The sequence below is a fragment of the Miscanthus floridulus genome, chromosome 9, assembly GCF_019320115.1.
Source record: "Miscanthus floridulus cultivar M001 chromosome 9, ASM1932011v1, whole genome shotgun sequence".
NCBI lineage: Eukaryota > Viridiplantae > Streptophyta > Magnoliopsida > Poales > Poaceae > Miscanthus > Miscanthus floridulus.
In genome coordinates, this window is record NC_089588.1 from 85,700,877 (window position 1) to 85,712,688 (window position 11,812).

At 40.3% G+C, this 11,812-nt stretch overlaps 1 pseudogene; it reads right to left on the bottom strand.

The window, feature by feature from the left end:
* Positions 1 to 1,310: 1,310 nt before the first annotated feature.
* On the bottom strand, positions 1,311 to 7,227 carry LOC136480215 (protein transport protein SEC23 C-like; annotated as a pseudogene).
* Positions 7,228 to 11,812: the final 4,585 nt, after the last annotated feature.

Here is an 11,812-nt window from a genome sequence, read left to right on the forward strand (position 1 = left end):
GATCTCTTAACTGCAACAATTATTAAGGGCCAAATTAATTTTTTATTTTATTGGGTGCAGTGTTTGGAAAAGTTTCATTGAGGACCACCACATGAAATATTGCAAAGCGCCACTGGATGTAATCGCACACAAAGTAAGGTACTAGCTATATATATATATATATATATATATATATATATATATATATATATATATATATATATATATATATATATATAATTAACACCATGCATGCTTTCAATTCACCGGATCTTTTTTTCTCGTAAAAGTGGGTTCTGAGGCAAGAACAGGAGAACAACTACTGTGGATACCATGTTTACGAGTTCATCATGGCGTACGCAAAAAGAACTCCTGAAGAGATCCTCAAAGTACGTTATATAAATATATTCATATATTCACAATTTCTTTTATTGCTCATATATATAAGCAATCACATGACCAACACATATATATATTAATACTTTTCTTTTAACTTTTATTGAAGACTCTATGGTTGAAGGAAAAAGTCATACGACGTGATCAACTGAAAGCAATTCAAGAGACCATAGCAGGATTTCTTAATGACCAGGTCTTAAACCCCGCCGACGAGTTCTACAATGACGTGAACGAAACATGGAAGCCAAACCAGATGGAGTGAATTTGTTATCCCAAGGATATGATAGAATATACAATGCAAGCTTTATTTGTAATATATATATACATATTATATGTACATAAAATAACGTACAATATATGTATAAGCATGTAATATATACGTTAGTTTCATACTTTAGTTTGTACAAAATGTTCGAACATTATAAGTATGTAGAATACGTATATTATTAGCAGCGTAGAATGTGTATTCGAAAACCTATTCGAAAACCAAAACGAATCATCAATTGAAAATAGAAACAAAAAATAAAGAAAAAAAAAGAAAACCTTTAGTCCCGGTTGGTAATACCAACCGGGACTAAAGGGCTGGCCCACGTGGCCAAGCCGGGAGGCCTCTTTAGTCCCGGTTGGTATTACCAACTGGGACTAAAGATGGACCTTTAGTCTCGGGCGAGAAACTGAGACTAAAGGAGGGGCCCTTTAGTCCTGCATTCGTGCTCCCGGTTGGAGAAATCGGGACTGAAGGGGTTTCCCAACCGGGAGTACAGCTCGTTTTTGTACTAGTGGGTGTAAATTTTTTTTCAATGTGAAGAAGGCAAAATTCAATAACCTCAGCATTTTGCAGAAAACTCCCTTGAAGTATTGTTTAGAGTCTAAAGTGGTGTAACCCAGCGAATGGGCCTGTGGTCCAGTGGTAGGGCTGTCCAGTGGGACACTACTCATCGGGGTTCATCTTTTTCTGGAATTTTTCTAGAAATTTTAGGGTACACGCACGCGTGCATATTCGGTAGTACTGCATGTTTCCCGTGCACTAGAGGCGTTGACGCCTCCCAATCTCTTCTTTGCATGTGTACGGACGCGCACGTATGTGTGTGCGTGTGGTATGAGTGTGGAGTGTGTGGGTTATGTGCGGCCAAACGCTGAAGATGATCCATGAAGACCTGGAAGCTCACATCATCTGTGAATATGACATCCCCTCCTGGTGCTGGAGGATTGTCATACGAGACCGATGGATTAAGCTTTGCCAGCAAAAATTGAGCCTGCAATTTTCAAAAGAAAGTAAATTAAATACAAATGGCATTCCTTCCATCCTCTTTTATTTGATGTTAATGTATAGAACTGTCTTATTACAACTTAATAAAGTCAAAGTTTATATAACTTGGTAGTTTCCATTGCCCAATAATTTGGTGGTTTTGAAATGTCTGGCTATTTGATGAAGGCTGACCACATGGATTTCAACAAGAAAAAAAGAACACAAGGAACATTCTTTTGGGTTCCCAGCTAATCAATGACCCATGAGCATCCCCAGATATGCTGATCAGCTATTCGGCCTACAATGCAATTTTCAACTGAAACTTGGGTCACTAGTTAAAATTGAAAGTATGGTGAATTTGTGAACCTTATGCAGTAGAGAGAACAAATGTTTGCAATAAATAGATACACACAAAGAAATTTCCTGAGGGAAAATGCAGTGTGTTGAAATAATCTAACAAAGAACAAACAAGAATAGAATATAAAAGAAATAACCTGAGAACCATATTGATCACACACCACCAATCGCGGCACAGGAAAGCGTTCCTTGATTATTGCATCAGCTTCCTCCTGTGGAGCCTGCAACAACTGGGCAAATGACTGGACACCACACAAGGTTAGTTGTCGGTTTGGTAATGTAGCACATCAGGATGTATATTGTACATAATGAAGCCCACTGTTCGTAGATAGGCCTAACAGTCTCATGTCCAAAGGCTATGAAACCACAGAATAGTAAGCTTATTTTTCTTAACATAAGAAGACCGTAAGACTTGCAAAACATTTTGATGTCAAGGCACACTGTTAAAGAGTTTAAAAATCAAGCATGGATACAGTTATTTGTAGCCATATGTGCAAATGCATAGAATAAAAGCTACATGAAGCTCAATACACCAAATCTAATATATAAGGTTTTGGTTGACAATATATTACCTCATGGCCTTCTTGATATTGGTAACCAGCCTTTCGCCACTGTGCAATTGTTATCCCATGGAATATGACAACAGTAAAATAAGAATCCAACAAAAGGATCCTATCAGCTGCAATTGCAGTTACATCCAACAGAACTGGCTCTGGACCCGATTGGAATGAATAAGATATGAGTGATGGCTGGATCATCACAACTGCATTTGATACATTCTCTGTGTTTAACATCATTGTGAAATATGCAGTTTCATCGGGACTATTGTTAAAAACCTGCATGGGAAGTAAAAATAATCAGTGCACTGAGAAGTGTGATTTTGCATGATCTGTTGATCAGAACTGCTCAATAAATGAGGCAAAAAGCTTTACCTGAACAAACTGAGATCGTCTCAAATTAAACATGAACTGGGGAAATATGGACAGACGAGGGGATAAACTGAAGGATGAGGGTGTTTCTTTGTGATAGTCTCCAAATTTCGAACATAAACTAATCAATGCTCGATCAAGCCACCTTATCGGGTCAAAATCAGCCTGAAAGAAGCATGAAGGTTATACTATCAGTATATTAAGGCTCCGGAATGGAAATATTAACTACAGTAAGCTGGCAACATTTTATTACTGCACTATATTCATCATACTGTCATACCATTTTCTCAAGTGAAATAAGTTCATCTATCATGTATGTGCTAATGGTAAAATAATTTAATACATGTCGTCGTGTACCTCAGCTTCCATCTTAAATGAGACCAAGCGTGCCATGACTGCAGCAGCTGCCTCTTGATCAAAGCCATCTATTAGTTCCTACATGAGAAAAAAAGGTGATACCCGTCGACAAATTAAGCAGAAAATGATTGTGATCACCAAAGTAAAGAAAGTTAGACTAAAACTTGCCTGCACACCACCAGAACCAGCAACCCATCTTCTAGAAAGTGTAGTAGCTCGTAATCTCATCTGCCCCTCATGATGCTGGTAACTGCATGCAATGCAACACCTCAAGTCAGTCACATACCATTCTTTGACTGTATTGGCTTTTTTTGCCTAAAAATGAAGGGGCACGGACAGATCCCCTACTAGGTTAAGAATTGGATGTAGAACTGATTGCTTGCTGATTGACCAACACCCACCGAATCTGGTCCATCCTTCTTTGCAATATCAAATACTAAACAGAGTGATGTTTTCCTGTCTAGACCACACATCTTCCATGCGTTAGTGTTTCCCTGAGCTACAACTGTATCTGAGGATAGAGGACTTTTCTGCACATAAAAAGATCAGATGTAGAGTGTTATTCCAAAAAAAAAAATGACAACATGTAACTGATACACACTATACCTTCTCCAGGGAAGTACAAGGTCCAATAATTCCTTGGATTTTAACATCCTTTGAGCAGTTAATCTCAAAGATACCACTGCAAATATAATTTTATACACGTCAATCAGAACACTCAAATTATTGATGGGCTAAGACATGTTATTAATTACTGTAAAGAGTATTTACTTGAATGATAAATCAAGATCATTGTCACTTGACTGAAAGAAGTGTCGAAGTGAGTCTTTAAAAACAGAATGACCAAAACTTTCTGCAAGCACAACTATTCCACCAGTTCTCTCCACAGCAACCTTCATCTCAGCAACACCAACCTGAGAGAGAATATAAAGAATTTTAATTCAAAAGCAGCCTACGCACCTTAAACTGACACACAACTGAGATTTTACTAACTACTGGTAGTTTGTTCATTACCCTATTTCAAATGACAAATCATTTGGCTATTTTGGTCGCAGAAACTAGCAACTACTATTATACAAAGGACAAATCTTTATCAACAAATTTAGCAACTAATTACTTGGTAGCTGAATGTTCAAACCAATTACAACATCAGAAAAAAATATGTAAGTTACTTCACCAAATTGGTTGAAGCATCACGAGCCTAAAGTTTCTGTTGATTGGTCATTATATTCATATAGTGGCTTGGTGAGACAAAAAAATGCTTGTGCAATATAAGTCCGTAAATTATTGCATATCAATTTTTCTTTAATTTCTAACTAAACAACCAAAACCAAGCAAACAAAACTAAATTTTCATAAAAAATTAAAAAGAACAGAAAAGAAGGCAACAAACCTGGTCAAGCGCACAAGCAAATAAATCAAGTACATGGCCTTGATTCACAAGCTGCTTAGAGATATCCTCGTAGAATTTAACAGCTTTGTTATAAAGTGGAGCTGAACCTTTATCGAGGTCTTTGTGCGAGCGAATTGGTTCTGATAGGGACTTGGATACGATCTGAAATTTGGAAAATAATATCATTATAGTACATTAGAAAGCATAAGAGCAAGAAATGAGTGATTGCAATTTTTTAAGAAAAGCCATGATATTTGAGACAATCAGACTCTCTCAATGATAAACAATATTCAAGGGGGAATTAATGTCATGTACATGCTCGTGCCTACATTTCCCTGATGGCATATCACTAATTTGCATGTAGTGAGTTATAGAAGTGAAAAGAAAGAAAGCTAAAATGGTATTCAACTTTATTTGGAAACAAACCGTGCTATATTGATCAAATATAAGCAGAATAGACAAAACTGGTTTGTCTGATTTTCATATTGCATATAAAATTGGGAATTGGAGAGGTTTATTATACTTCCATTACAGATAAGAAGCACAAAACTATATCCAGAACAGCAGAACATAGATCAAGGTACCAAATTCACAAAATTTCCATCAAATGAATCTGAACTCTAAATATGCACAGCCCTGTAACAGCGTAGTTGTAATAAAGTTTCTTAAAATTAGTCCAGTCAATTTGGGTCATTGCATGAGGTTTTCATACATCTAGACTAGTCATGTAGGGCCAAACCCAATCTGTTAGCCAGTACCAATCTAATTGGGATATGGTGTTACAAGTAGTTCCACGGCATATTAAATGGAAAAGAAAAAACACATTATTACTTACAAAAGGAGAGTAGAGATAGGTTTTGTAACTGTAGGAGAATGATTATAAACACCACCAACTATAGAAAATGCAACTGCTACTGTTACACGCCAGCAGTATCACAGGTACCATAGCAGTAGCACCAGGCCTGTGTGGCAAGGTCACAAGGATTTGGAAGACACCTTTTTCATGGTTAAGATTATAGCTTTCCTGTTGCCAAAAAGATTATAGCTTTTCCATATTCCATAATAGCTAATGAGTGTCCTAGGATACCTGCTTGGTATCTTATCTATATTATAGAATGATTTATCAGTATCTGTTATATGAGCCTCTATACAAGGAATCCTATGCCACTGTGTGATTAAGCAAGAAGAAACAGTGATTCCAATCTTAGCTTTCTCCCTTCCCCCTGGGAGTGCCAACATGACCTGGCCATCCTAACATCTACATTTATAGCATCAGTGTAGATAAAGAAAATGGGAATGAAGCTAAAGAACATGTTAAAAAAAGGAACTGACTTACAGAACCAGGTCCCTCTGTAGATGGACCACCTACAAATGCCATAATTCTAGCACCTGATCCAGGAACACAAACCCCCAAGAGACTAGCAGCAACACTTAATGCAACTCCAGTACACCTTGATGAACCTTTATCAGCAGGAACAGGCCAAGGGTCCTTTTGCAGTTCTTCAATTACCTACAGAAAAAGGAAAACAGTGTCAACAGCGTAATGATGGAAAAGAATTTTAGTATGCCACTTGAGAGTCATAATTTTAGTGTTCCACATTTTGATGTGCTACAGAACTTTGCCAACTCCCTGACCAATGTATCATGGTTTTATAATCAAGCCGAGCTCTTAACTGAATTCAACACAAACTCGCACTCAGAAGCAGGCAACAGGAACCTAGCAATACTCTCTGCTGAGAGGCCATTCCTTGCGCCTGCGATCACACCTGTTGTGGGTTTAGTTTTCCCAGCAAAGAAACTCATTTGGTCCAGAATTTGCTCCTTTGTAACACTTCTTTTGTCCCTTTGAACACATATGACTTTGGCAACAAGCCAAAACCCAATTCATGCACCTACATAAATTAAATCTCTGTATTAGTTGTTGACCAGTGCATTCAGCAATGGAGTATCAATATGAGAGATGATAATGACCTGAACATATGTCCCGAAAGTAATAAATCCAACAAGGGATTGATCTGGCAATAGTTCAATTGCTTGTGTTAAAGCAGACTTCAAGTAGCCAATCTCCTCCTCAATCATACATGTATCAACAACAAAGAGGAAGACTGGAGGAGCCACAGGACCCGTTTCAGAAGTGGATTTGTACTCAACGGTGGTATATTGAGGAAACAGCTCAGCAGGGAGGTTGTTTTCTGAAATAGAGTTGTAATGTTGTGGGAAATGGTTGCGCTGAAAGCAGAACGGATAGACCCAAATCTTTGCACCAAAATCAACAACTGAGAAAAGGTTGAGAATCGAACAGCACATGCGACAACGGAGAGGGGCATAAGGAAGAACAGGAATGGAAGGATTTGGCTTTAGAGGAGTATAAATGGCAGAAACAGGAACCACACAGTTAGTAGCATCCTGCTTTGTGCCTGGTATAACATTCCATGTCATTCTTATCCCATCCTGGGTCTCAAGGTCCAGAAACTCAGACATGTTCTGTAATCAAGTGGCTATAGCGATAATTTCTTCAACAGAACCTCTGGTTCACAACACTGCAGGCCTCTGCCAGCAGGAAACTCTCCAGCCTGTAATGTAACAGCCAATTCAACATTGGGTTAAATTGGAGAAAGCCAACACAACAGAAAAAAGAGAAGAAAATTGATATAAAAAAATACAAATTAACTGGCATATAGACTACTGATTTACTGGCAGTATAGTCATTGCGAGCTTCTGAATTTTCAAACAACTGAAGCACCCACTCCAAGTTAAGATTAATGATGGAAGTGGTTCTACAATGAGTGTCAACTATTCCTGAACAAAAAAAAATTCCTGAACAGAATGTAAACCTTAGTCTATGAGAGATCCCTTTTAAAAATTTATATTACTATAAACAACAGTATTCAGAGCTGATAAGTGGAGGTCTCTACGAAGCCATCACCACCTAAGGCTGTTTCCAACAACCGTTACCCAAAGGCCAAAATACAAGACCCATTTCACGTTTGGGTAGCGCTACAGGCAAAGGGTTCAATACTCATTTTTTGTCTTCTTCAACAATAAGACTCAAAAGAGAACCCTTTCTGCAAATATGTCTCCCGAAGAGAGGATACTCTCCTGATATCCAAAATGAGTCTTCCATATATGTACTCTGTTGCAGGCTGTAGGTATTGTGTTGGAGACTTATTTTGGGTTTAGATCTCCTCGTGGGTCTCCTGTTGGAGACAGCCTAACGAGAAGGTTGATCATGCATATATCATAAGGAATATATGTTGAGTCCCCCCCACAATTTATATATAAAAAAAGATACATCAAATGAGTGTTACTTGATCTCCACCAATAGGCCAAACGGCCTATTGGGCCCTTGGATCTGCGCCCTGATCGGGGACGTCCAATCCTAATGTGGTTGGTGGGCCCCTGTCGTACAGCACTATAAAGAGAGGTGTGGGGACCAGAGCTCGAATGACGAAATTGACCAGAGCCACCGTAACCACCTACAGAAAACATAATCCGATCTAAAGAAGAGTGCTGCCAGCGACGGGAAGCCCACCGCCTCCGCCGTTGCCTCTGCATCGCCACTGGACATCGTCTCCACCATGTTGGACACCACCGCGCCGAGCTCCCTCGACACCGACGTCCACGAGGCTACGGCGCAACTAGGCCAGGGCGAACTAGAGAAACCCTAAGTAAGATGTTTAAACCCTGATCTACTTTACAGTGGTACACTGTGATCTAACAATGGTACTAGAGCCAAGGTTGCCACTGTGTAGATCTAGCATGGGATAAAGCATAGAAAAGAAATCAAAGAAAGAACAAGGGTTCGATCCGTTTTGGATTGAAACCCTAACCCTAACTGGGTAAAAGAAAATAGAAAAGAGACCGGGGGGTGGCGGACATCACTGAACTCTCGGTCACCACTGCCACCGCGCGGGGGAAAGATGTTGCACCGCCATCTTCGCCGGCGCGTGGCAAGAAAATAACATCGGTGTTTGGATCTGAGAAGAGAATAGAAAGGGGTCTCGGCACTCCGAGTCAAACCCTAACCCTAACCCCAAACCCAAATCGGTCAACTCCGAAAGAAAAGAAAGAAGATCCAAAGAGAAGAAAGGGAAGAGGGGAAGGGGCTTATCTCGAAGATCTTGAACAAAACCGAGAGAAAAAACGAATCGGGTTCAACCGAACCCTAACCCTAACTCGCGACGATGAAGGGGAAGAGAGCGATTTGGTACAAATAGAAAAGAAAAGAAATCAAATGAAAAAGATGAACCGAATCAATCAAAACAAATCGGGTTAATCCTAACCCTAATGATTCCCTTACCCTAACCCTAACTGGATGAAAGAAAGAAGAAAAGAGAGGGATTCGGCCTAGAAGAGAAACAAAGCCGAACCCTAAACCCATGAAGTCCCTCTGGGGAAGAAGAACAGTGCCCATCCCATAACCCTAACCCTAATTTTTGACCCCATCCCCAAATCGGGTTAATCACAGAAGAAAGAAGGGAAAGGGAGAAGAGGAAGAGCCATTTTGGCTTACCTCGCCGTTGCGCAGTGCTGCTGCCTCACCGGCGCGCGAGGAGAAGAAAGGGCCGAGCCGGGGAGCTGCTCACCGAGCTTGGCCAAGGAGGCGCCGCGGCCAGGCCGCTTGACGGCGTCGCGCTCACCCGCCGAGGAGTGCGTACGTCGGCGAGGGGCCCGGCGATGGCGCTATCGTGCCCGCTCCACTACTTCGCTCGCTCGGTACCTCGCTGCGGCTGAGAGAAAGGAAGAGGAGAGCGGCGAAGAGAGAGGAAGGGAGGCGCCGAATGAGATAGGGTTTTCGGAAAAGATAGGCGTCCGCGGTTTTGTTCGGGCGAGATGGCCGGGCGATCGTCGGATGCGATCCGACGGCAGAGCGCAACTGGGCTAGTTTCGGCCCAGGCGGGCGCGAGGCCACTTTCCCAGCCCAGGCCCAGGTTGTGGCCTGGGCGCGGGGGAGAGCGCGGGAAAGCGCGCGTGTGGGCGTGGGTCGTGGGCCGCTTTGTCGGTTGGGCCTAAGACAGTAACGGAAATGAATCAGTTTTCCTTTTTTCTTTTTCCAGTAAATGTTTATTTCCTAGAAATTGATTAATGGTTTAAAGAAAATAGAAAAGAGATTTGTCCTGTGGGCAAAAAATTCATTAAATTGAATTATTTTCCCGCTGCGAATTTGAAGATGTTATTTTCATTATTAAATTCGAACCAACGGGAGAATATAATTTTGAAAATGGATATGTTTTTAATTGATTATAATATTGTTATTATTCTAACCAACGTTGATTAATGGCAATATTATGATGTTATTTATGATAAGATTTTGACATGGCTGCTAAAGAAATTGTTAATTCTCTAGTTATTTTGAACCAACGTGATATTTAATTGGAGAAAAAGATATTTTGACATGATTATGATGTTGTTATTTTCCGACCAACGTTGTTAATAACAATATCGTAATTTTAATAATTTATGTATTAATTCTATTTTGGCCCAACGGTGATATAGAATTAGTATATAAGAACAGTTGTATGTCTTAATTTTGGCCAACGTTGGAATCAAGGCATGCAATTATTGTTATTTTTATGTTAAGGAAAAGTTTGACCTAGCCTTCATCTTGGCTAAGGTGGACTGGGTAGTCACCTCATTGTGTCCCACTGATCCTGTGGCACCGGTGAGGGAGATAAACGAGACTGATGCCACTTGGGCAACTAAAGAGAGGGATTCTGAATCCCAAAAGATGTCCTATGACCTTGAGCATAGGAAGTGGGTCACTATCAACGAGAAATATTTGGCTGTGATAAAGAACACGATTGAACCTGCGATTGTGGGCTCAATCCTAGAGTGTGACACGGTCACCGAGTACCTTGATAGAATAAAGAGTCAGTTCACTAGCTCTTCAAAGACATATGCTACTCAGCTGATAAAGCAGCTGGTCACAGAGAGTTACTCTAGAAATGGTAGCATAAGAGAGCTCACGATGCGTCGTCAAAATTATGGCACTAACGTTTAGGCCATATTTCGAGGGAGAGAATAGAAGGACTAGTTAAGAATAATATTCTTCCTCTATTAGAGCTCTCAGATTTAGAACAATGCAGAGAATGCATAAAAGGAAAGTATATAAAGAAAATTAAGAAAGATGCCAAATGAAGCGCATGAATTTTACAGATTATTCACACAGACATCTATGGTCCGTTTTCTGTAAAGAGTGTGGATGGTTATGATTCATTCATAACATTCACAAATGATTACTCCCGTTATGGATGTATTTATCCAATCAAAGAAAGAACAGAAGCATTAGATAAATTTAAGATATTTAAGGCAGAAGTTGAAAACCAACTTAATTTAAAGATTAAGATAGTCGGGTCTGACCGTGGGGGGAGTACTACGGTCGGCATATCCCATATGGCCAAGTGTCTGGACCTTTTGTAAGGTTCTTACAGAAGAATGGCATAGTAGCCCAGTATTCTACACCGGATGAACCTCAGCAGAATGGAGTAGCTGAAAGACGCAATCGTACCCTGATGGATATGGTGCGTAGTATGATAAGTTATTCCACCTTACTGTTGAGCCTGTGGATGGAGGCATTAAAAACCGCTATTCATATTCTCAATAGAGTACCAAGTAAGTCGGTGCCAAAAATACCGTATGAGTTGTGGACAGGAAGAGTACCCTCACTAAACCACTTACGTGTGTGGGGAAGTCCTGCTGAGGCTAAAGTAATTAACCCAAACATTAGGAAGTTAGATCCCAAAACAGTAAGTTGTCATTTCATTGGCTACCCAAAAAAGTCAAAAGGTTTTCATTTCTACTGTACAGACATACATACAAAGTTTGTGGAAATGAGACACGTTGTCTTCCTAGAGGATGAAATGATGAGAGAGAGCATGGTAGCTCGAGAAATTGACCTTGAAGAGAAGCGGGTGTATGCGCCCACTCCGATGATTCATGAGCAATTTTTCTCACTACCTACCATCGCTGCACCGATAGTGCAAGATACTATGGTGACAGCACCTGTTGTTATTCCGCCTGTGGTAACAATGAATGACGATGAGGAACCTGTTCTTCAGGATCCTATAGAACCTATTGCCACACATGAGGGGGAGCAACAACAGCCTCAAATAGAAGATGTGCCAAATGTGGAGGCCCCTAGAATGTCTTAAAG